Source organism: Lepidochelys kempii, unplaced genomic scaffold, assembly GCF_965140265.1.
Source record: "Lepidochelys kempii isolate rLepKem1 unplaced genomic scaffold, rLepKem1.hap2 scaffold_94, whole genome shotgun sequence".
Lineage (NCBI taxonomy): Eukaryota > Metazoa > Chordata > Testudines > Cheloniidae > Lepidochelys > Lepidochelys kempii.
Window position 1 is genome coordinate 15,210 of NW_027333648.1, and position 21,915 is coordinate 37,124.

Sequence of the window (21,915 nt, forward strand, 5' to 3'; positions counted from 1 at the left end):
TAGTTGTCTACTTCCAATTGAATATGCCCCTGAGAGCTTTCCCTGTCTCTCTAATTATAAATTACGACGAAAATCTCAGATTTACACCTTTCCTCAGATTCCTGAATATGGATCTCAAACGTCTGCCAATGTTGCCCATTTCCGCTCTATTCATTGACCAAATAGTGGTGGGAAATACACTCAGCTTTTACCTCCTATCAACAACTGCTATAAAATCCCTCTCATTTTCCACTTTCCTCTCTATAATTTGCATAAATGGATCCAAAATCCCTCAGATTTCCACCCTTTCTCTTTCATTTCTGAACACTGATCTCAAATCTCAGGTTTCCCTCTTAAGATGTCATTATCAAATGTCAATTAAAAATCCTCTTGGGTTTGGGGCTGTTCCCCATGTCTCTAAATCCTAGCAACTTGTCCTTCTTTGGGGGGAACCTGTCACCCTGAGTCCTTCTCCATCCTGGTTGGGAAATTTACCCCCCTGCAACAATGATCAACTTTCCCTCTCCTTTGAGAATCACTTGTTCCCTCCTTTCTCTCTGTTAAAAATGTTTACTGATAAAAGAGACTAGCCATATATTCAATACCCATCAAAGCCAAGGGCCTCCCCCTGTTTGGGGGATGGGTGTTCCCAGTTGGTAACAGGAGAGTTGGCTGGACCCTTTTCTTTTCTCCAGCTGGCATGGGATGAGGAGGTCCCTCTGAGTGCAGCGTGGTTCAGAAGTATCCCAAACCCCATGACAAAGGGTGTCCGTTCGGGGGGGGCTTCCCGCAGTGCAAAGCTGTAGCCAACTCTGGGGTGGATCCACGGTGGCCATTATTTGCTAGTGACAGAGTTTGGAAATGTCTTACTTATTTTAGCCCTCCATGGCTTCCCTTCTCCTGTTAAAGAGGCATCCCCCCGGGCTCCCTCTGCCTGTGTGACTGGCCAGCAGGGGGCGGTGATAACTTTCTATCCACTTACCAGACACTGTGAGAGAACATTGTTGCTGGGGGGGGCAGGTGTCTGTGTGGGGAGATTGCAGCGGGAGCTGAAGGGGCATTGTGGTAGGGGGAGGCCTCTGGGTGGCTGGGCAGGGGGGGGCCCTAGTCAGGTTGGTGGATTCTGGAGGGTTTGGGGTTTCGGGGGGTAGTTCTGATGTGCCCAGCCCTAAGGCTATGGGTCCTGGAGGTGGGTATGGCTGGGGGCCTGTTGGCTGCAGACCAGTGGGGGTGGGGGTCTCTTGGGCAGGTGGGGCAGGGGATTAGATGTTGCCTGGTGCTGTGCCAGGGGCTCTGTCTGGGATTGCCCAGCTGGCTCCTGGGACCATTGCCATGCCCAGTGCACAGAGCTGTGGTGGGGCGGTCCCTGGCGCAGAGTGAGGGGTCCTCCTGTAAAGAGTCAGGGGGTCCTGCTGGGAGGAGGAGGGGGTCCCAGGCAAATGGGCTGGCAGATCCTGGTGGAGGGCAGGTGGGGGTCCTAGGCAGGCAATGGGGAAATCCCAGGCAGGCAGTGAAGGCCTATAAAATGACTCTACACAAACAGCCCCCCACCCCATTTCTCCTGCCATTTGCAGGAGCAAATCCAGCCATGGGGGAGCAAACAACCCAGGAATGAGAGTTTCCTAGCAGACAGGCATGGAGAGGGCACAGGGAAAAGGAGATAGAGAGACTGACAGGGTCCGTGGGATAAAAGAGTTTTGAAAGAGATTTCCAGCTCTCTCATCTGCCCAGACAGATGTATTACTGCACTGTGGGGAGAATCACTTTCCTGTGGACAAGACAAGGATGAGAGAGAGGAAAACCCAGTTCCTGACTCCATGTCCCTCCTGCTGGGGTGTGGCTGCCGTGGGGTCAGTGTCAGAGGGAATCCTCGAAAGGGACTCCTTTGGTTCTGCTTTTTTCTGGGATTGCGTTCAGAGACTTTGTTTTGGGATGCGGGAGGGAGAAAGGAGGTTAAAAGTGTGTCTGTGGGCCTAGCCTGGCAGGAGGGGCCAGGTCTCTGCTGTAATCCAGAGATTGAGCATTTTCTGAGCACGGCAGAATCTCGGATCTCGCTCTGCAAGGAAAGAGCCTGGGGGAAGCGTGATGTGAATTGAACTAATGTCCGTTCCTAAACTTCTACAACAGCCCTTCTTGCCCGGCCAGGTTGCAGAACGACGCTCATGTTTCTTTCCAGTTCATCCCGTCCTCCCATGGGACCAGGGAGTGACATGGCTGCAGAGGAGCCAGCTCAGGTAGGGATTATTGTGGGGGGTTCTGATCTGTTCCTGCAGGAGGGAGAGGGACAGGAAATACACGGGAGAGGGGAAGGTTTGCACCGTCTGGTTTGGAGGTTGGAGTGGGGCAGGAAATGCACAGGGTGGAGAAAGGGAGGAGGCCAGGGGGTGGCAGACCTGCTGGGAGTTGTTTAATAAGTGGCCTAGATTCTAGGAAGAGACCCATGAGGTTCGGAGGTGGAAATGCTCCAATCTGGTGAACAGAAAATAACCTACCTAGATGGGGCTGGGAAAAAGGACCAGACTCCTAGTGCTGGAGCCTGACCCAACTAACCAGCGGGTGCCTTGAAATACGAAGGGGGAAGCCACCAGTCAGGCTTAGGGGAGATTCCCCTGCTTCATATCCAGCTCTAGGAGTGGCTAAGTCATTATGCAAGGTAACCTATTTCCCCTTGTTTTTTCCTGCCCCCCTCCACGCCCCCGACGTTCTTGTTAAACCCTGGATTTGTGCTGGAAATGGGCCACCTTGATTATCATACACATTGTAAGGAGAGTGATCACTTTAGATAAGCTATTACCAGCAGGAGAGTGGGGTGGGAGGAGGTATTTTTTTCATGATTTGTGTGTATATAAAAAGTTCTTCTACACTTTCCACAGTTTGCATCCGATGAAGTGAGCTGTAGCTCAGGAAAGCTTATGCTCAAATAAATTGGATAGTCTCGAAGGTGCCACAAGTCCTCCTTTTCTTTTCACAAGGAGGAGGGTGTTGGGCTTCCTTCAAGAGATCTCTCCCTAGACCCTGCTCGGGGCAGCATCTCCGGTATCAGTCTGTGGCTAGTTGGTGTGTGATGGATCTGCTGGGAGAGAGGAGGGGTGTCTCTTCACTCCCTCACCCTGGTGTTTCCTGGGTGCTCTGAGTGGGGTGGGGGTGGGACTCTGTTGGCTGCGGTCCACCCAGAGTTTCCGTTTGATTGTCTCCTCTCCCCCACGAATAGTGGGGCTGTGAGTGGGGCAGCAGGTCCTGAGTGTGGGGCTCTGGGTCTTTCAGGGGCCGGTGACCTTCGAGGAGGTAGCTGTGCATTTCACCAGGGAAGAGTGGGCTCTGCTGGACCCCGCTCAGAGAGCCCTCTACAGAGACGTCATGCAGGAGACCTATGAGAATGTGACCTCCCTGGGTAAGGATTCCTGTCCCCTCGGTTCTTGGAAGGGGAACGGAAGTGATGAGGTTCACGCCACCCCCACATTGCCACCTCTGCTCTGTCCTGTTCCAGCATCACCCCAGCATGCCAGTGACACACACACGACCAGCGACCCTCCCCTGCTGCTGAACGCTGTGGGAAGAGAGCACAGGAGCAGAATCGCACAGTGTCAAATATCTCCTGTTTGCACAAGTAAAACGGGGGGTTAGGTCCAGCATAACGAACAGAAGCTTCCTACCCCTGGCCTTCTCTCAAACCCTGAGCTTTCTCCACCCAGACCAGAATGTGCTTGGGGTGGAAGAAGCAGGCTGCTGGGGTCAGAGCGGCTGGTCCAGGGTTACTGATCACACAGACCTTGAATGCTGGCTGGGGGAATCCAGACAAGGGAGCTCCAGCAGCAGAGCATTGAAACTCAGCCAGGATTACAGATGACACAACTCCTCACTGCTCCGGATTGCCCCGTGCATGGGACAATGGCCTCGGTTGCTGGTGAAAATCCTTGAGACCTGGAGAGTTGCTCCGCCCATCCCCATGTGCAATAGCCACTATCTACCTTCTCTGCAGACTTGGTTTTTTGAGTCCCTCATTCCTGAAGTCACATGACCCCGATTCTTATTTTTCACATTCTGCTTTTCTAGACTATTTAGAGTCTGTTGCTTCTGAATGATAGTTTCTAATTTACCAGTGTTCTCCACAGCCAGGGATTTTCCTACTCCCTCCCATTGCACTGGACTCACTAGGTTCCCTAGTATTTAAGAATGGCCACACTGGGACAGACCAAAGGTCCATCTAACCCAGTGTCCTGTCTTCCGACAGTGACCAGCGCCGGGTGTCCCAGAGGGAATGAACAGAACAGGGAATCATGAAGTGATTCATCTCCTGTCACCCTTTCACAGCTTATGACAAACAGAAGTTAGGGACACCATCCCTGCCCATCCTGGCTAATAACCATTCACGGACCTGTCCTCAATTGATTTCTCATGGTGTTTTTTGTTTTTTTTTTTGTAACCCTATTATAATCTTGTCCTTCACAACGTCCTCTGGCAAGGAGTTCCCCAGGTTGACTGTGCATTGTGTGAAGAAATACTTCCTTTTGTTTCTTATAAACCTGCTGTCTATTAATTTGATTGGGTGATTCCTACTCCTTGTGTTATGAGAAGGAGTAAATGACACGTCCTTATTTACTTTCTCCACGGCAGTTTTGATTTTATAGACCTCTCTCATATCCCCCCTTTGTCTCTTTTCCAAGCTGAATAGTCCTGGTCTTTTTAATCTTTCCCCGTACAGAAGAGTTTCATACCTGTAATCATTTGGGTTGCCCTTTTCTGAACCTTTTCCAATATATCTTTTTTTGAGATGGGGCAAGCACATCTGCAGGCAGTATTCGAGATGTGGGTGTACCATGGGTTTATATAGAGGCGATACGATATTTTCTGTCTTCTTATCTATCCATTTCAGAATGATTCCCAACATTCTCTTTGGTTTTTGACTGCCGTGGCACACTGAGTTGATGTTTTCAGAGAACTGTGCCCAGTGACTCCAAGATCCCTCTGTTGAGTGGAAACAGCTCATTTAGAGCCCATCATTTTATATGTGTAGTTGGGATTATGTTTTCCAATGGGCTGCAATATGGTGCTATCCTGACACCTCGTCCTGCTGAGATCCTGCATTCAGTGATATCCCTGCCCTGCCTGTTCCCGTTCTCATAAAAGAAGAAGAGCATCCAAATGCGTGTTTACCTTCATTCCCTCAGCGGTCCTCATGGGAATCCCTGATCGGTTCCAAAGTGTATTAAAACCTTTCTTAAAGGGTTACCTCTTGGTGGTTATCAGGTCCTGTGAGTTTGTAGCCCAGAAAGACCCCCCTCAGTCAGCTCAAACTCAGCTGTTTATCCCCCAAAAGTCTGTCGTCTTCAGTCTCCTGAATGAGGGGAAATCCGTCACTTCCCCTTTCTGCGTTGGGTAAAGCTTCAAGAGGTGGAGCTCTGCATAACCAGCCTTGAGATCTGGCATTCATCACCCTGTAGTGATACCAGCTTGCACAGGAAACCCATCCCGCAGCCCTTCCTGGTATCATGTGGCGCATCTCGGCATCATAGTCTGTGAAGAATTCATGCTTTCAAGGGCTGGCTTAGATATACAGATAACAGTCATAATTAGGGCAAAAGTTTGCAGGCAATGAAAACAGAGTAATTGACAAACGTGAGCAATATCTAATCCTTTAAAGCCTGAAAGTGCCTTGGGGGGAGGGGACAGGAGCCGGCTGTGTGGGGGCGGTGGGGCTCAGATACTGGGCATTGAGAGCCTAGAGCCAGCTGTGCGCTGGAGAGACGGGGCATGAACCAGCTGTGTACAGGGGAAATGAGCAGGGGAGAGGTGCTGTGGACACGGCCGTGAGCAGCTGTGAGTGCCGTCCTCTCTGCAGCATGATGAGAGAGCCTGGCGTCCCACTGCCGATCCCAGACTTGTATGAGGAGGGAAGAAATTGGCATCAAGTCTCAACCGCAGCCAGCCTGTGCCCTGGGGAGGAGACGGGTGTCTCCAGGGAGAAATCTGGGGGATTGTGACCCTGCATGCCCCACCCACCCTCTGATCAGCAATTCCGGATATTAACGGTGATTCCAGAAACAAAGAGTAATTTTGGGAAAAAATGCAGTCCTAGCGACAATTTCTGGAAAACACTGGCCTTGGTTGAAACATTAAATCCGATAGTCTCAAGATCTAGGCCTGTGTTGATCAGATCTGCCACTCTGCCTTCACGGAGTTCACTCTGCTGGTGGGTTGTACCCCTTCCCCCATTCTGTGTCTGCCTTGTCTATTTAGATTGTAACTTCTTCAGGGCACGGGCCATCAACGCTTCTCGGTTTGTACTGTGCCTAGCAAAATGAGGACCCACTGTTAGTTGGCCCTAAGGCACTAAGGTAATGAATATGATTTATAATAATCATCTTCTGGCACTTTGAGCCAAGGAAGCCGGCCTTGGGACGTTACTACTTAAAAGTGAGCTGGGCTTAAAAGCATGGAATATTCTTTGTGACAAGTATCCCACAAATTCCACTGACCTCCCTTGTTTTCTTTGCCTTGAGCAGGGTTTCCAGTTTCCAGAACTGATGTGATCTCGCAGCTGGAACGAGGGGAGGAGTCGTGCGTCCCAGACCTTCATGACTCTAAGAAAAAAGTGCTCCCGAGAGCTGCCTGCATAGGTGAGGCATTGGTTAAACCAACCCCAAAACTGTCGGTGAATAAAGGAAACATTTGGGATGCCCTACAAAGACCTTGTGAGCTCTCCAAGTTCTGGATTGTTCCCTGCAGATGTAGAATCGTTAGGCAGAGGTCACTCATGGCTTCCCACCTATCCTGACTGACAACTGGCAGCAAGTCCCTCCCCAATCTCGCTGTCCCCTGAGATTTCTTCTGAGATACGGACCCAGAACTGATCCCTTCCTTTCTCTCCTCTGGGGAAGGTTGAAGGGAAAATCAGCTCCTGATAGGTTTGATCTGTCCTGTACACATTTTGGTTCCTTCATCCCTTTTCCCATTCTTCTCTCTGAGATTTGCTTTCTCTCTGGCGCAGGCAGAGACTTACGTCTGGATTCTCTCGGTCTCCCGTCAGGTGTTGGGATGGTGAGTGAAAACGAGGAGGAGCCCCAGCAGGAAGATGCTGAGCGAGTAGAAGCCCATGGGATGTTGTCAGGAGGGTCCAAAGGGAATGATTCTGGGAGCTGTGCACGCCCAGAAAAAACAAAAGCCTGTGAGAGTCAGCAGAGGCCAGAGGAAAACTTCGGTAGCCAGTCAGACCTTATTACACGTGAGAGAATGAACTTGGAAGGAACACGCTACACATGCCTCGAGTGTGGGAAAAGCTTCAAAGGGAGCTCGGACCTTCTCAGACATCAGAGAATCCACACGGGTGAGAAACCTTACGCATGCTGTGTGTGTGGGAAATGCTTCAAGCAGAGCTCGCATCTCATTGCACATAAGAGAATCCACACGGGTGAGAAACCTTATGGATGCCCTGAGTGTGGGAAACACTTCAAGCGGAGCTCACACCTTATTACACATTGGAAAATCCACACGGGTGAGAAACCTTACGGATGCCCTGAGTGTGGGAAACACTTCAAGCAGAGCTCACACCTTATTAGACATCGGAAAATCCACACGGGTGAGAAACCTTAGGAATGCCCTGAGTGTGGGAAGCACTTCATTGACAGTTCATCCCTCCTCTCACATCAGCGAATCCACACAGGGGAGAGGCCCTACACATGCTCTGAGTGCGGGAAAAGCTTCAATCAGAGCTCTACCCTAATCACACATCAGAGAACGCACACAGGAGAGACCCCCTACATGTGCTCTGAGTGCGGGAAAAGCTTTAATCGGAGCTCTGTACTGACCACACATAGAAGAATCCACACAGGTGAGAAGCCTTATGGATGCTCTGAGTGTGGGAAACGCTTCAATCGGAGCTCATACCTTATCATACATCGGCGAATCCATACGGGTGAGAAACCTTATGGATGCCGTGAGTGTGGCAAACACTTCAATCAAAGCTCAGCCCTTATCACACATCAGCGAATCCACACAGGAGAGAGGCCCTACACGTGCTCTGAGTGTGGGAGAAGCTTCAATCAGCGCTCAACCCTTATTAGACATGAGAAAATCCACATAGGAGTGATCTCTAACAAATGCCTTGACTAGGGCTGGCCAAAGGTGTTTTTTTTTTTAAGAAAAAAATCACATTTGCTAATTCCCACTTAGTGATCTGTGCCCCATCTTCACCGTGGTTACTCAGCTCCCCCAGATGAGTTGCCTGCTTCTGCTTTTTGCAGCTCACCCTTCTTTGGGGTCAGTCCTGTGATGTTTTCTATCAACTCCTTTCCTTTTGAGTCGAAGGAGCGTCTGTCCCTCCAGCCAGGAATGTTCATCATCCAGGTGGGGGAGAGAGGTTTGTTCCCAACAAGCTACACTGAGGCAAAAACTACCCGTGCCATACATCCATTAGGACTGTACATGGCGTTGGCTGCTCAAGTTAGTTATCTTGGTGTTAAAAGACAATTACAGTTGTCGTGCAGATGCAGCCGAGGTGCAGTGGTTGGCATTAGCTTTCCCCTTGACCTGACCTAAACTCCATCACTTTTCCTAGTCTAAACAAACCCTGAGCATCACAGTTATACTGTTCCCCCATTTAAAAACAATTGTTAGTCATCAAGTTCCCCCACCAGGAACATATTGTTTCATTCCCAGTTGTCACAGTTCATCAGAGCGCTGTTGCTTCAGGTTTTCCTGAAGGCAGATATTTTTACTCCCGTTTTCCTCCCTTAAAATATATTGAAGTATAACAAAGAGCAGGAATAGAGAAGGGATAGGGAAAAATGTCTTTTCCCCTCTGTAACAACAGAAGAACATAGGGTAAATCAGAGGGATTCTCCATCACCATCTCTATCCCCCTGTTCTTCAATTGGAAAGGTCAATATTTCCCAAAGGGGCTGGGAAGAGGATTCTCTAGTAAATGATTTGGAACTAAGCAAAAGACCCATTCATTTGCCTCCCAAAGCAGTTGTGGCCCATGCCCTGCAGGAGGTTGCTCCTGAAGATCTTCCCTTCCTAATCAGGTGCATGTTGCCTCTTATTTGGGAAATGCAATCCCTTCCAAGGTAGAGATGGGAAAAATGGAAGTGACATTTCTGTTCAGCTCACTCCTGGGAGATGCTGTAAATGTGTAGGAAATGGCATCCATGAGGAATGTGATAGAGCTGCAGAAAGACACCTATTTTGAGTAGATACCTGACATTTGGTGTCTTAGAGGGATTCTAAGCCGCACCTGAATTTAGTCCCTTATTTAAATCTGTGCCACCAGATTAAAGAAACAAAAGGGCATATTTGGGGGAGTTCTACCTCACTATCGCTACTGGTATGTCGTGTGGTTGGTGAAGAATTCTACGCCAGAGCCGTGTAAAATTGCTACAACTAAGGTCAAAGATTTGACAAGAACTCAGGTAGAAATGAGAGGTACGAGTGGTTGATTTTCACCCCAGAGATGGACGCTATGGTGACCTGTGGCCAAGGTAAACTGTTTTTAGAATTGCTCACACTTCTAAAGGATGCCATGATGAAACTGGGAACAACTGTCTTTTACCATTTGGATCCCAAGTTTCCTGAAGCACAGAGAGAAACAGCTGATTCCTTCAGAGCCATGCCATGCCTATGGGTCCCAAACTGGCTGCCTTGCTGGACAAGAAGCACTTCCGTGTTGGTTAAATGATGGTAGCCAATGAGGGAATGTAACAGATTCCAAGTTCAGACTGCAGGATACATGAATGCTGAGTCCAGAGTCTGTGGTTTGGTCTCTTAGTTTTGCTCTTGAGTCTAATGCATGTGTCTCACTTTTCCGCCTCCTGCTACTCTGAAAGATTAGAAAGGGTGAAAGTAGAGCACAGGTGGTTTTTCTCATGATGCAGCCTTCCCACGTAGTGTGAGACCCCTTCCACCCACACAGGTGAGCCAGAGAGTTCCCCAGGGCTCTTGTTCGCAAAGCAAAGATGTCACATTAGGCAGGAGATGTCAAGATCTACAATGGTGATGGGCGAGTGATAGGAGCTTTTCTGGGTGGTTGTTGTTTGGTTGTTTTTTTTCCATGTAATTTTTGTTTTGTTTTTGCAACTAGTTCTTTTTATAGCTGCTGAGCCCCCTTGTCCTTTTGAGCACAGCTCTTTAACCCTCAGGCCTGGCTCTGGAAACCTCAGAACCGGCTTTGCGGTTTTTTTTTCATGTTTGCTATCTTTGGAGTTCGCACATCCACACGACATGCGGTTCACAGCAACGGATACTTTGAGAAACCTGCTGGGTGAAGCAGGCCTTTTCCAAACTGACATTGGCCCAAATTCTGCCTCAATTCAGCTGGATTGGGACACGTCTGTGTCAAAGGAGTGGTTCACACCTGATTTGCCCAGAGACCTCAGAGGAGGGGTAGTTAGATATAGGATAAGTAGGAATCGACAACAATGAAGTTAAATATAAAGGTGAAAGACCCTCACCTTGCAGGTCAACAAGCCTGTTCTGTTCTTTCCCTCCAATGCATCTGGCACTGGTCGCTCTCAGGTAGCACACTGGGCTTGACGGACCATTGGTCTGACCCAGTCTATGACCTGTCATGCGTTCTTATGTAAGCCCTCTGCGGCCTTGTCTACACGGGCAAGTTTCTGCACAGGAAAGCAGCTTTCTGCGGTGTAACTCCCGAGGTGCGCACGCAGATTTCAGGATGCATGATAGAAAGGGGCCATGACAGGGACACACTGCCCTGTGGGGTCAAAGTCAAGGAGCTGTGACACGCCTACCACACGGTGCAGGAGGCAAACTGCTGCTCCATATTGGGGGCTAACTAACCCCAGCATCACGGCAAGAATCTACCTAGCAGCTGGAGAAAAAATATGTATGAGAGTCAAAGACACCCCCACATGGCCTATCTCTTCCCCAATCTCAACACCTGGAAGACTGTCTGGAAGACTCAGAATTTGAACTGCGGAGATTGGTCCCAGGCTGAGAGGGAATTCAGTCTGTGTATTAAGAACTCAACATTGCCTGGAGCAACCAGTGAGTGAGAAAAGCTGTTTGATCCAATTCTTGCTTAGTATTTTCAAATTAGAGTTTAGACTGGGAGTCTGTTTTCATTTGTTATGTAACCACTTTTGACCTCTGTGACCAACAGTTAGACTCAGTTAAAATCTAACTTTCTTTAGTTAATAAACTTATTTTAATATTTTATACTTACTCCTGAGTTTGTCCAAAGTGTTTGGGAAAGTTGCTCACATGACAAAGGCTGGTGCATGTCCCCTTTATTTTTGATGAAGTGGCGAACTAATTAATGAGCTTACACTTTTCAAGAGAAGGCCATGAGTCGTGTAAGATGGTACATTTCTGAGGTGCAAGGCTGAGAGCTGGGGAGATATGCTGGTGTCTCTGTATAATTCAGGAGTGGCTTATAGAGCATTCATGCAACTGAGTTGGGTGCTTTGCTGCATGTTGTTGGCCAAATGATCATAGAATCCTAGGATATCGGGGTTGGAAGGGACCTCAGGAGGTATCTAGTCCAACCCCCTGCCCAGAGGAGGACCAATCCCCAACTAAATCATCCCAGCCAGGGCTTTGTCAAGCCTGATCTTAAAAACTTCTAAGGAAGGAGATTCCACCACCTCCCGAGGTAACCCATTCCAGTGTTTCACCACCCTCGTAGTGAAAAAGTTTCTCCTAATATCCAAGCTAAATCTCCCCCACTGCAACTTGACCATTACTCCTTGTCCTGTCATCTGCTGTCACTGAGAATAGTCTAGATCCGTCCTCTTTGGATCCACCTTCATTTAGTTCAAAGCAGCTATGACATCCCCCCTCATTCTTCTCTTCCGTAGACTAAACAATCCCAGTTCCCTCAGCCTCTCCTCATAAGGCATGTGTTCCAGACCCCAAATCATTTTTGTTTCCCTTCACTGGACTCTCTCCAATTTCTCCACATCCTTCTTGTAGTGTGGGGCCCAAAACTGGACACAGTACTCCAGATGAGGCCTCACCAATGTCGAATAGAGGGGAACGATCACATCCCTCGATCTGCTGGCAATGCCCCTACTTATACAGCCCAAAATGCCATTGGCCTTCTTGGCAACAAGGGCACACTGTTGACTCATCTCCAGCTTCTCATCCACTGTCACCCCAGGTCCATCTCTGCAGAACTGCTGCCGAGCCATTCGGTCCCTAGTTTGTAGCGGTACATTGGATTCTTCCATCCTAAGTGCAGGACTCTGCACTTGTCCTTTGTTGAACCTCCTCAGATTTCTTTTGGCCCAATCCTCCAATTTGTCTAATTAAGAGTCCTGCACTTAGGACGGAAGAACCCAATGCACAGCTACAGACTAGGGACCGAAAGGCTCGGCAGCAGTTCTGCAGAGAAGGACCTAGGGATGACAGTGGACGAGAAGCTGGAGATGAGTCAACAGTGTGCCCTTGTTGCCAAGAAGGCCAATGGCATTTTGGGCTGTATAAGTAGGGGCATTGCCAGCAGATCGAGGGATGTGATCGTTCCCCTCTATTCGACATTGGTGAGGCCTCATCCGGAGTACTGTGTCCAGTTTTGGGCCCCACGCTACAAGAAAGATGTGGAAAAATTGGAGAGAGTCCAGCGAAGGGCAACAAAAATGATTAGGGGACTGGAACACATGACCTATGAGCAGAGGCTGAGGGAACTGGGATTGTTTAGTCTACAGAAGAGAAGAATGAGGGGGGATTTGATAGCTGCTTTTAGCTACCTGAAAGGTGGATCCAAAGAGGATGGATCTAAACTATTCTCAGTGATAGCACATGACAGGACAAGGAGTAATGGTCTCAAGTTGCAGTGGGGGAGGTTTAGGTTGCATATTAGGAAAAACTTTTTCACTAGGAGGGTGGTGAAACACTGGAATGGGTTACCTCGGGAGGTGGTGGAATCCCCTTCCTTAGAAGTTTTTAAGGTCAGGCTTGACAAAGCCCTGGTTGGGATGATTTAACTGGGAATTGGTCCTGCTTCAAGCAGGGGGTTGGACTAGATGACCTTCTGGGGTCCCTTCCAACCCTGATATTCTATGATTCTATGATTCTCTGTGTGCTGTGTGGGTTTGTGTGTGGGTCTGATTTTTGTTAATGCCTACAAGGGGCTGTTCAGTGTGTGATTTTCTCTTTCTCTCTCTGTTTGTATCTTCATGTGTAAATTCACTGGAATGTTTAAAAATATCCACAGCTTTGCCAATTTTCACCAGGAATTTTTCTCAGTCAACAAATTCTCACTTGTTCCCTACCGAAGTGTTCACTCTTGGATGGCATCAAATTAACCTATGAAATTCTGAACTGAAACCTCACCTGCTTTTCAGGGATTCTTCCTTAGACTCAGAGGATCAAGAGCTGGAAAATTCACCTAATTCAGTTTAAAGGCAAAGCTTCACTGAGAGTTGAAATTCCAAGCCCTTGTTTACAAAATGAGAAAAAGAGCCAGGGGAAGCACTTCCTTTTGATTCACAGAATAAAATGTTTGTCATTTAAGGGTTTGTTTCCCATATTTTAAAACCACAAGGGGTCTTCGTAAACACCCAGTCTGACCTCTTGTCTAGCACGGGCCCGATACCTGCCCCCGAAGAATTCCTTTTCAACTAGAACAGATCCGTTTAAAAAAAAATAGATCCAATTTTGATTTGAAAATTTCCAGGAATGGAGACTCCACCAGGACTCTGGGTAAGATTTTCAATGGTTAATTCCCTTCCCTGTCAGAAAGCATGCCTTATTTCCAATCTGAATATGTCTAGCTTTACTTCCAGCCATTGGCTCACATTATACATTTGTCTGTTAGATTGAAGAGCCTGTTTGTAAGTATTGTTCCCCATGTAGGTACTTAGGGAGTGAGAGCGTCATCCCCTAAACCTTTTCTGAGCTCTTTGTGACTATCACAGCAAGGCGGGGGTTTTAAGCCTTTCATCCTTCTCATGGCTCTTCTTTCTCCTCTCAAATGTTTCATCCTCCTTCTTGAACTGGGGACCTCAGAACTGGATGAAGTGGGCACAACAAATACAGAGGTAAAAAAGACCTTTTGACTCCTAGCTGAGATCCCACTGTTACTGTATACATGGCTGACATTCCTTGTTCCTAGATGTACACGCTCCCGTTTAGCCTTAGCCGCAGGAAATAGTCATCAGCACCACCTCAGCTCTCCGTTCTGAGATTTACTTCTCACTCCCTAGATGCCAAAATATCTCCTTAGGATTCTAGATGGCTGTCCTCCACTGGCTGGATCAGATGTTCCTGCTTCCCCTCAGTAATCTTCAGATGATCCGTGTTCTCCAGAGCTTACCCTCCCAGACAGGACTGAACAACCTTAGCTTATAACTAGACCACCCGTGACCTCAACTAGGTGCCCTGAATGCACCACTTTTGAATTCCCTCCAAGTTCTAGCATAGAAATGCGAAGCAGTTGGTGTTGTAATGTTACAGGAGAGGTTGAAATGAGGCTATTTCTCATGTAGAAGGCAATGATTGTGTCAGGAAGGGGATTTGAACGCCCACCTGCATATGGAGCCCAGAACACAAATGACGGAAAGACACAGCCTTGAGTTTGACACGTTAGACCACTCGGCCAGCCTGTCACTGTTAGTCAAGCCACTTATCAATCACAGTTTTCTTTAACTTGTTGTGAACTTTCCAGGGAGGTGGAGATGGCATATCTCTTTCAACTTCTAGAGACTTTCTAAAGCACAAGCGATTTTTATATGTCATCTCCCTGCTCCCTTTTTAAGGGAATAAAAGATGATTGCTACCATTCTGAGAAAGTAATGTTGAACCTCAAACTCCTGCCTGGTGGGCCAGACGGCCAAGCAACCAGCACCCACAACTTCTACCACCTTTTGTTTCCAAAATAGCTCAGCCCTCAGTGTGTTGAGCCTTTCTGAAAATCTGGCCAAAATGTTTATTGCCCAAATGGGAGCTGAGTTCTTCTGAAAATCTGGCTCTAGGGGTGGGGGTGAAACCTTCTGAAAATTCTGGCCCATGTGTCTGGAAACTCTAAGAACCTTCAGAACTTTTATCGTGTGCTAGAACCTGATGAGAAAACCTTCCTTCTGTCGAACTCAGCAGAGATTTTCTCATTGACTTACAATCACAATGTTTCATCTTGATCCCAGATTTAGGTATCAACAAAATGCATTGATTGTATTTTTACAAGCAGTGTGAAACAAACACGCCTAGTTGGACAGAGGGATAGAAGTAGGTCTGCCACTAAACCACATTGCCTTTCATCAGTAGCTACCTGAGCAAGGTAGAAACCAGTGGCCAACAGGTGAAAGGCCCATCGTCTATGCTTAGAACACGACAGCAGCTAGCCCTCAGGAATGGAAGAGGCTAATGGTCAGTTTTGCTGAGATGGTTACTTCCAAAGATTGGTATATAGAGTGGGATGAAAGTTTTTTGAGTGAATATTTTATTTGCTGAAAGAATTTGGTTGACCCCAAATGATTTTTTGGTTTTGTTTCAGCAAGAAAACTGACATCTTGGGTCAACCTGAGTGTCTATTACTGTTGTTACAACATTGGTTAGGCTAGCTAGCAAGGGGGAACAAGAATTTGCACCTGTCTATTTGTGGACAACGAAGTGCACAGTGGAAACATGCCCATATTCTGCTCCTAGTCAATGGGAAGCTTTGATTTTGATATGGTCTCCAAAGCCCTTGCCAAGATCACGTAGAAGATGGGGGAGTCAGGGAAAAACCGTCAATTTGTTCAAATTGCAAGAGAAGAATAAATTAAGGTGTTTTGCTATAAAGTCACTTTTCCCTGACTGGGAATTGAACCCAGGCCGTGGTGGTGAGAGCGCCAAATCCTAACCACTAGACCACCAGGGAGAAGATGGGGCTGTTGTTCTTCTCAGCTGTGCTACACTTCCTTAGGCTATTTTCTCTCCAATTGCTGAAGCTGCTCCTTTGTCCATTCCCTGAGCGGCTAAGAGCAGAGCGGGCAGGAACCCCTGTGCTCAGGGTCACAACCTGAGCCCAACCCAAGCCACTGAAACAAACTCAAATGATGCGTCAGCTTCCTCCACTAGGATCACAGAGCAACACAAAGAAAACCCAGGAGGAACAATCCTCCTCTGCCTTCACTGACCCCATTGCAACCCTCTCAGCAGCCGACCTGGACATTGAGCTGACAGGAACTTTGGCATAGAGAGCAAGGGAGGGAGTTTGCTCCCCCTCATTGTGAGCTGCTGCATTCTGACTCCATGTAACGGGGCTCTGAGCTTTGCCATCTTCTGAATTCTGTGTCCTAACTGTGATCATCCGCCCTTCCTTCAGTTACTTTGGGTTCTGCTGTTGTTCACCATTTCTGAGTGGAGATTTTAAATCATGGCTATTTCCTCGTTAGCATGTCATGGGCTATTAGCAGTAGGAGGAAAAATCACTTTTTGTAGTGGTAAACAGGGTGGCCCATTTCAAACAGTTCTCTGTGAGTTCAATCCTTGAGGGGGCCATTTAGGGATCTGGGGCAAAAATTGGGGATTGGTCCTGCCTTGAGCAGTGGATTGGACTAGATGACCTCCTGAGGTCCCTTCCAACTCTGTGATTCTGTGAAAGGACATGTCAGAGGGCAGGGGACTTGACAAAGCCCTGGCTGGGATGATTTAGTTGGGGTTGGTCCTGCTTTGAGCAGGGGGTTGGACTAGATGACATCCTGAGGTCCCTTCCAACCCTGATCTTCTATGATTTTAAGGCAACCCCCATCTTTTCATGGACTCTGTATATATCTCTTCCTGCTGTATTTTCCACTCCATGCATGTGATGAAGTGGGTTTTAGCCCAGGAAAGATTACGCCCAAATAAATTTGTTAGTCTCCAAAGTGCCACAAGTCCTCCTCATTGTTTTTGCTGATACAGACTAACACGGCTACCACTCTGAAAGGAAATCAAGCCACTAGGTAGGCGTAAGAAGAAGCGGAGAGGGATGCGGTGGGGTAAATGAAAGCAGAGGAGGATTGTTCCTCTTTTGTGTTCCTCTTGGGATTCTGATGGAGGAACCTAAATCGTAATTTGAGCTTGTTTCAATGCTTTTCCTTGACCTCAGGTTATGAGCACAGGGGTTCCTTCACTCTCTGTTCCTGTCCCCTCTGAAATGGGGAATGGACCATTTCATAGAATCATAGAATATCAGGGTTGGAAGGGATTTCTTTAACTGGAGAGCAAGTAGCCTTAGAAAGCATAGAGGAGCTGAACCAAAAAACCCTACATTACCCCCCCTTATGGTCTACTGCAGGGGTAGTCAACTATTTTTTGTCAAGGTCCAAAATCTCAGTCAAGATATGATCAAGGTCCAGACTCCAGAGAAAATAATTTTATTTACTTATTATTATGATTTTTAAAAAGATTTCACGGTCCATTAAAAATTTCTGGCGGTCTAGAGTTGGCCCATGGTACACCTGTTGAGTACCCTTGGTCTACTGGTTAGGAGTCTCGTTGATGCTGCCTTGGTTCCATCCTCAGTCAGGGAAAGAAACTTCTCGACACAATTCTCCATTCAGTCTTCACTGCAAATTAAAAAAAACCTCAGAACTTTCACCCCAATAGCTTATTATCTGGCCGTTTTCTGCCCTGTCCTGTATAAACACCAAAAGGGGCCTTTTTAAAAACCAAAGACTTTGAGATGGGGGCGAACTGGCTGACTCCAGCTGCCTATCTCTATTCACTTGTGTGCTGAATTGAATGAATCTCTTTGGATACACAGCAATCGTGAAGCATAAATCTGCTTCAGTGGATATAGTAGAAGCGATATTGCCTAAATAACACCTGGCTTTTTTCAAAACCAGCAATAGCCACAAGAGGTCCCAGAATCGTCTGAGATTGTCTCCAGCTGACAAAGGGGCCCATTTTTCAGCTAGGAATTCAACTTCTTTGTTCCATTTTCTCTGCTTTGAGTCTCTTTCCGCTTGTCTCAGGTAGTGTGGCGAGCAAACGCGCAGGTGGGTGAGATAATATCTTTGACTGGGCCAGCTTCTGTTGGGGACAAAGACAAGCTTTTCTGGGACCTGCATGGCTACAACTACGTAGCAAATGCTCATAAGCCATGAATTAGTTCTTCTTTCACACTGGAATGCATCGCTTTTGGTGTGACACCAAGAAATTATTTATTAGCCCATATAACCGTTTCTTCTCCACATGTTGAGATTATCTTTCGCCTGTAATGCCATCACGTATTAAAATTCCAAATGGCCAATTAGCAAGCACCAAAATAAAGAACAGCCAATTATTAATCTGCCTCACCCCTAGCCCTGCCCAGGATCTCTGCATTGGTTTAGGAAATATTTTCACATAGATATTTGCAAATTGGGAAGTTTTAATTGTGTCAGCTTCCGTCTAGAAAGAGAGAGTGGTAAGCTAAATTGCTCCAACACAGATTTCCCCATCTATGTGAAAGAAAGAATTAGAAAGAAGTAAGGAAAGTGAATCCAAGGTAAATGATTCTGACCTTTCCTTTGAAATGCTCGGTGCAATAAATCAGTGAATATTCCCAAAAGTAAACTCCCGTAAGTGACAGAAAAGAGGGCATAGGAAAAGGCTGTCAAATGTTGTGTTAAACTTTAATTCATGAGCAAAATTGTGTGGCCATTAAATTACAACCCTAAAATATCGTCAAAGGAAAGAAAAAGGAACAAAAAGTGTGGGAAATACGGGTGTATTTCAGCAAAGGGCTTGGAATGGAGGAAGACCAAAACTGATCAGTCAGGGGAAAAGGCACTGTTTCTGCCTAGTTTTAAACCAGGGATACTTTACGTGTGAAGCAAACATGATAACCACCACACTACACTACAATCTGTGACAGAAACAAATTGTACCAATTTGCCCTTCTCACAATGAGGCCAAAACGCAAGCAAATCTCGTAAGCAAGAAACCTCACATCCACTCCACTTCTCCATGGACATTTCCCTGCCAGCTCCTCGGGAGCAACCAACAAGACAAGAAACCAAAATGCAGTAAAATCCAGGGCACGTTTCCCACCACAGGTTTCACTGACTGCGAAGGGTCATGTAGAAATGTTTTGCCTTTTCATACCTGAAGACTTGGTTATTCTCTCCTTCCCTGAACTGGAATGGAAAGCGAGGAGATAGGTGTGAGAACAAGCACTCCTAAGCAAAGGAAACAAGGCACCCAGCATATAACCCATCAGCAGGAGATTAAAACCTGGGCTACACTACACAGTTAGGCCCGCCGACAGCATTTTACGTTGTCCTAATTACCTCACGGTGCACACTACAGCCTTGTCCCATCTATGTAAGTGCCCTGCTACACCCACATGGTAACTCCAGCTCCTCAAGAGGCACGGGGATTGTGTTGGGGTCGTTAGGACAACCCAGTATCTGTGTAGACACTGCCTTACTCACAGGGGCTGCTGGCTGTCTTGCCAATGTCATGGCTTCCGGCTGGCTACCTTCATGGCTGCCCTCCGCTCCCTGATCCCAGCGGGGCTGCACTTGCCTGGCTCCTCGCAGGGCTGCTGCACGAAAGCTCCCGGCTCCCAGCGCAGGGAGCCGAGAAGCCTGAGCCCTTGGCCCCCGCCCACACTCCTGGCTGGGAGCAGGCAGGCAAGAAGCCCAGGTGGCCGGCTCCCACTCCAGGGAGGAGGTGGGGAGTCAAGAGCCCAGGGGGCAGCTGGGCTCCCAGTGGGCAGCTGCGCGGAGTGAAGAGCCCCGTTTCTCAGCCCCCCCACACTGCCGCTCTTCATTCGGTGGAAGCACTCCTGGTGAAGACACACTCCGCCGAGAGAAGGAGGGGAGTGGGGACAAACTCAAATTAAGCTTCTGCTTCCTCCATCACGATCACAAGAGAAACTGAAAGAAAACTCAAGAGGAACAAGCCTCCTCTGCTTTCATGCGCCCCCATCACAACCCTCCCTGCTTTGTTTTCTGCCTGCATTTCCTTTTGAAACTGCAACGGCTGCTCCAGAAAACGATCATGTCTCTGAATTCACAGCAACATTCTGAGGATGATAAAAGTATGAAGGAATTCATGGTCCTTTATGACATAATAATAATTAATAATAATTAATACATTATTATTTGTATTGCAAGATTAATCTTTCCGTTTTGCAGATTCAGCTCCACATTGATTCTTGTTGCTCTTTGCAATGTATCTATCTATCTTGGCAATAGTATTTGCTGTTGTTTCAGGTGGAGCACTCAGCGTGTTACGTTTTTCTGACAATCTGTGTCTCGAAAATTCTAGCCAATATGCCTGGAACTTCCAAGAACCGTCAAATTATGAAGGAATTCCAGGTCCTTTTTCACATTACCATTTATCAGTCGTTATTATTTGTAGAGCAAAGATTAATCTTTCATTTTTTTAGATCCAGCTTCATGCTGTTTCTTGTTGCTATTTGCCATGTATCTATAGCTATCTAGCTATAAAGGCAACCGGTTTTTGCTCTTGTTTCTTTGTATTTGTACACTGCAACTTTTCAGCCCAAGCCACATGACCCTGATTAATGTGACACCAGCCAGCCATGGGTGATTCACTGCACTGTAGACATAACCCAACGTTATGTCTCCACAGCGATTAAAACACCCAGGGCACCTGTCTCAGAGCCCGGGGCAGCTGACTCAGGCTTCTGGGGCTGCAGCTGCAGGGCTATAAAATGACAGAAGAGACAGATGGGCTTGAGCTCAATCTCTGAGGTCCCATGAGGGGTGAGGGTTTCCAAACCCAGGCTTCAGCAGGAACACTAGTATCTGCACCCCACTTTTCAGCCCCACAGCTTGAGCTCCAGAAGCCCACATCAGGTGACCCAGGCCAGCCCTGCTGCCATCTTTATCCCGGGAGAGAGAGACTCTACGGGGACGTCTCCATTGCAGTGTCAGCCCAGGGGTGGCAGGCTGTGCTCAAAGCAGCACCCTGGAAGCCCCATAGTCACCACTCTCATAGAATTAAGGTATGATTTGTGCAGAGTCGGCCTGGTGAGCTATCATTGTAAAAGTCGTGATCTGTTGAAGGCTAATACCTGGGTGGATGGTGTGTGCTAGGCTTGTCTGGGAAGTGGTGGAGTTTTGCTCTGGGTGCGTCACTGAAATATGTGATGAGGCTGGGAAATGGCCACCACCAGCCTTTCCGGTGTGACGCTGGAGGAGCCAGACTCGCTGCTGGCCCAGTGAAGGTATCCATGCTCCCAAGGACTCTCCCAGGAACCGTGTACAATGTTTTCCCACTAAGACCTTGCCAAGGGAAGCAGAGAGAAAATCTTTGACTTGCCTCCTTCAGAACGCTTGGCCTAGACACTCTAGCTGTGGGTCACTGTCGTGGCCTTGCTGAGAACAGGGGCATTTTAATAATTTGGGGAGGTCCCAGGGTGTTTGGGGGAAGATTATGAGGCTGTTACCTTTTGAGTTAAAAGCTAAGAAATACAGAACGAGACAATTCTTTCATACATCTGGCCTTTAGACATATTTCATTTAAAGCAGGGGGTCTAACATGCTGTGAGAAAGTGGAAATGTTGGAAGCTCAAATAATTCAGTTTTTTCTAGGTCTTGTGCGTGTGTAAATGGCACAACACGTTAATTTATAAGCACGTCGTTCTTAACTTCATTAAATATTATGTGGCGTATTAACTATATCAAATGGGTTGTACAATACAATGACTTTTCCATGCGTTGCCCAAAACATATTTTTTAATATTATTTAAATGCACCGAACTCCTTGAACATAAAGTTGTTTATTTCATTCCTGTGCAGTGTGTTGGTAGCTCAGTTAATTGAGTTTATTGTCACTCTGTGTGTGTGTGAGGTACAACACGATAATTTAGTGATGCTGAAAACGTTCCCTTCTCCCTCCGGAACTGCCTTGGAATCACCTTCCCTTTGTAGATTAATCTACTCCTGTGTCTGTATGAGGAAAATATGGTTTCTATGAAAAAAACTCATTGTTTATTTAAAAGGACTGACACCAAACGGCCACACTATGGGGATACAACACCATGAGTAGGAACAGGAG

The 21,915-nt window shown here is 47.4% G+C and overlaps 1 non-coding gene and 1 pseudogene across 1 annotated transcript; one reads left to right on the forward strand and one right to left on the reverse strand.

Moving 5' to 3' along the window:
* Positions 1-734: 734 nt before the first annotated feature.
* Positions 735-8,088, forward strand: LOC140904836 (uncharacterized; annotated as a pseudogene).
* Positions 8,089-15,721: 7,633 nt separating this feature from the next.
* TRNAE-CUC (transfer RNA glutamic acid (anticodon CUC)) lies at positions 15,722-15,793 on the reverse strand. The gene has a single exon. It is a non-coding gene; the product is annotated as a tRNA-Glu (tRNA).
* Positions 15,794-21,915: the final 6,122 nt, after the last annotated feature.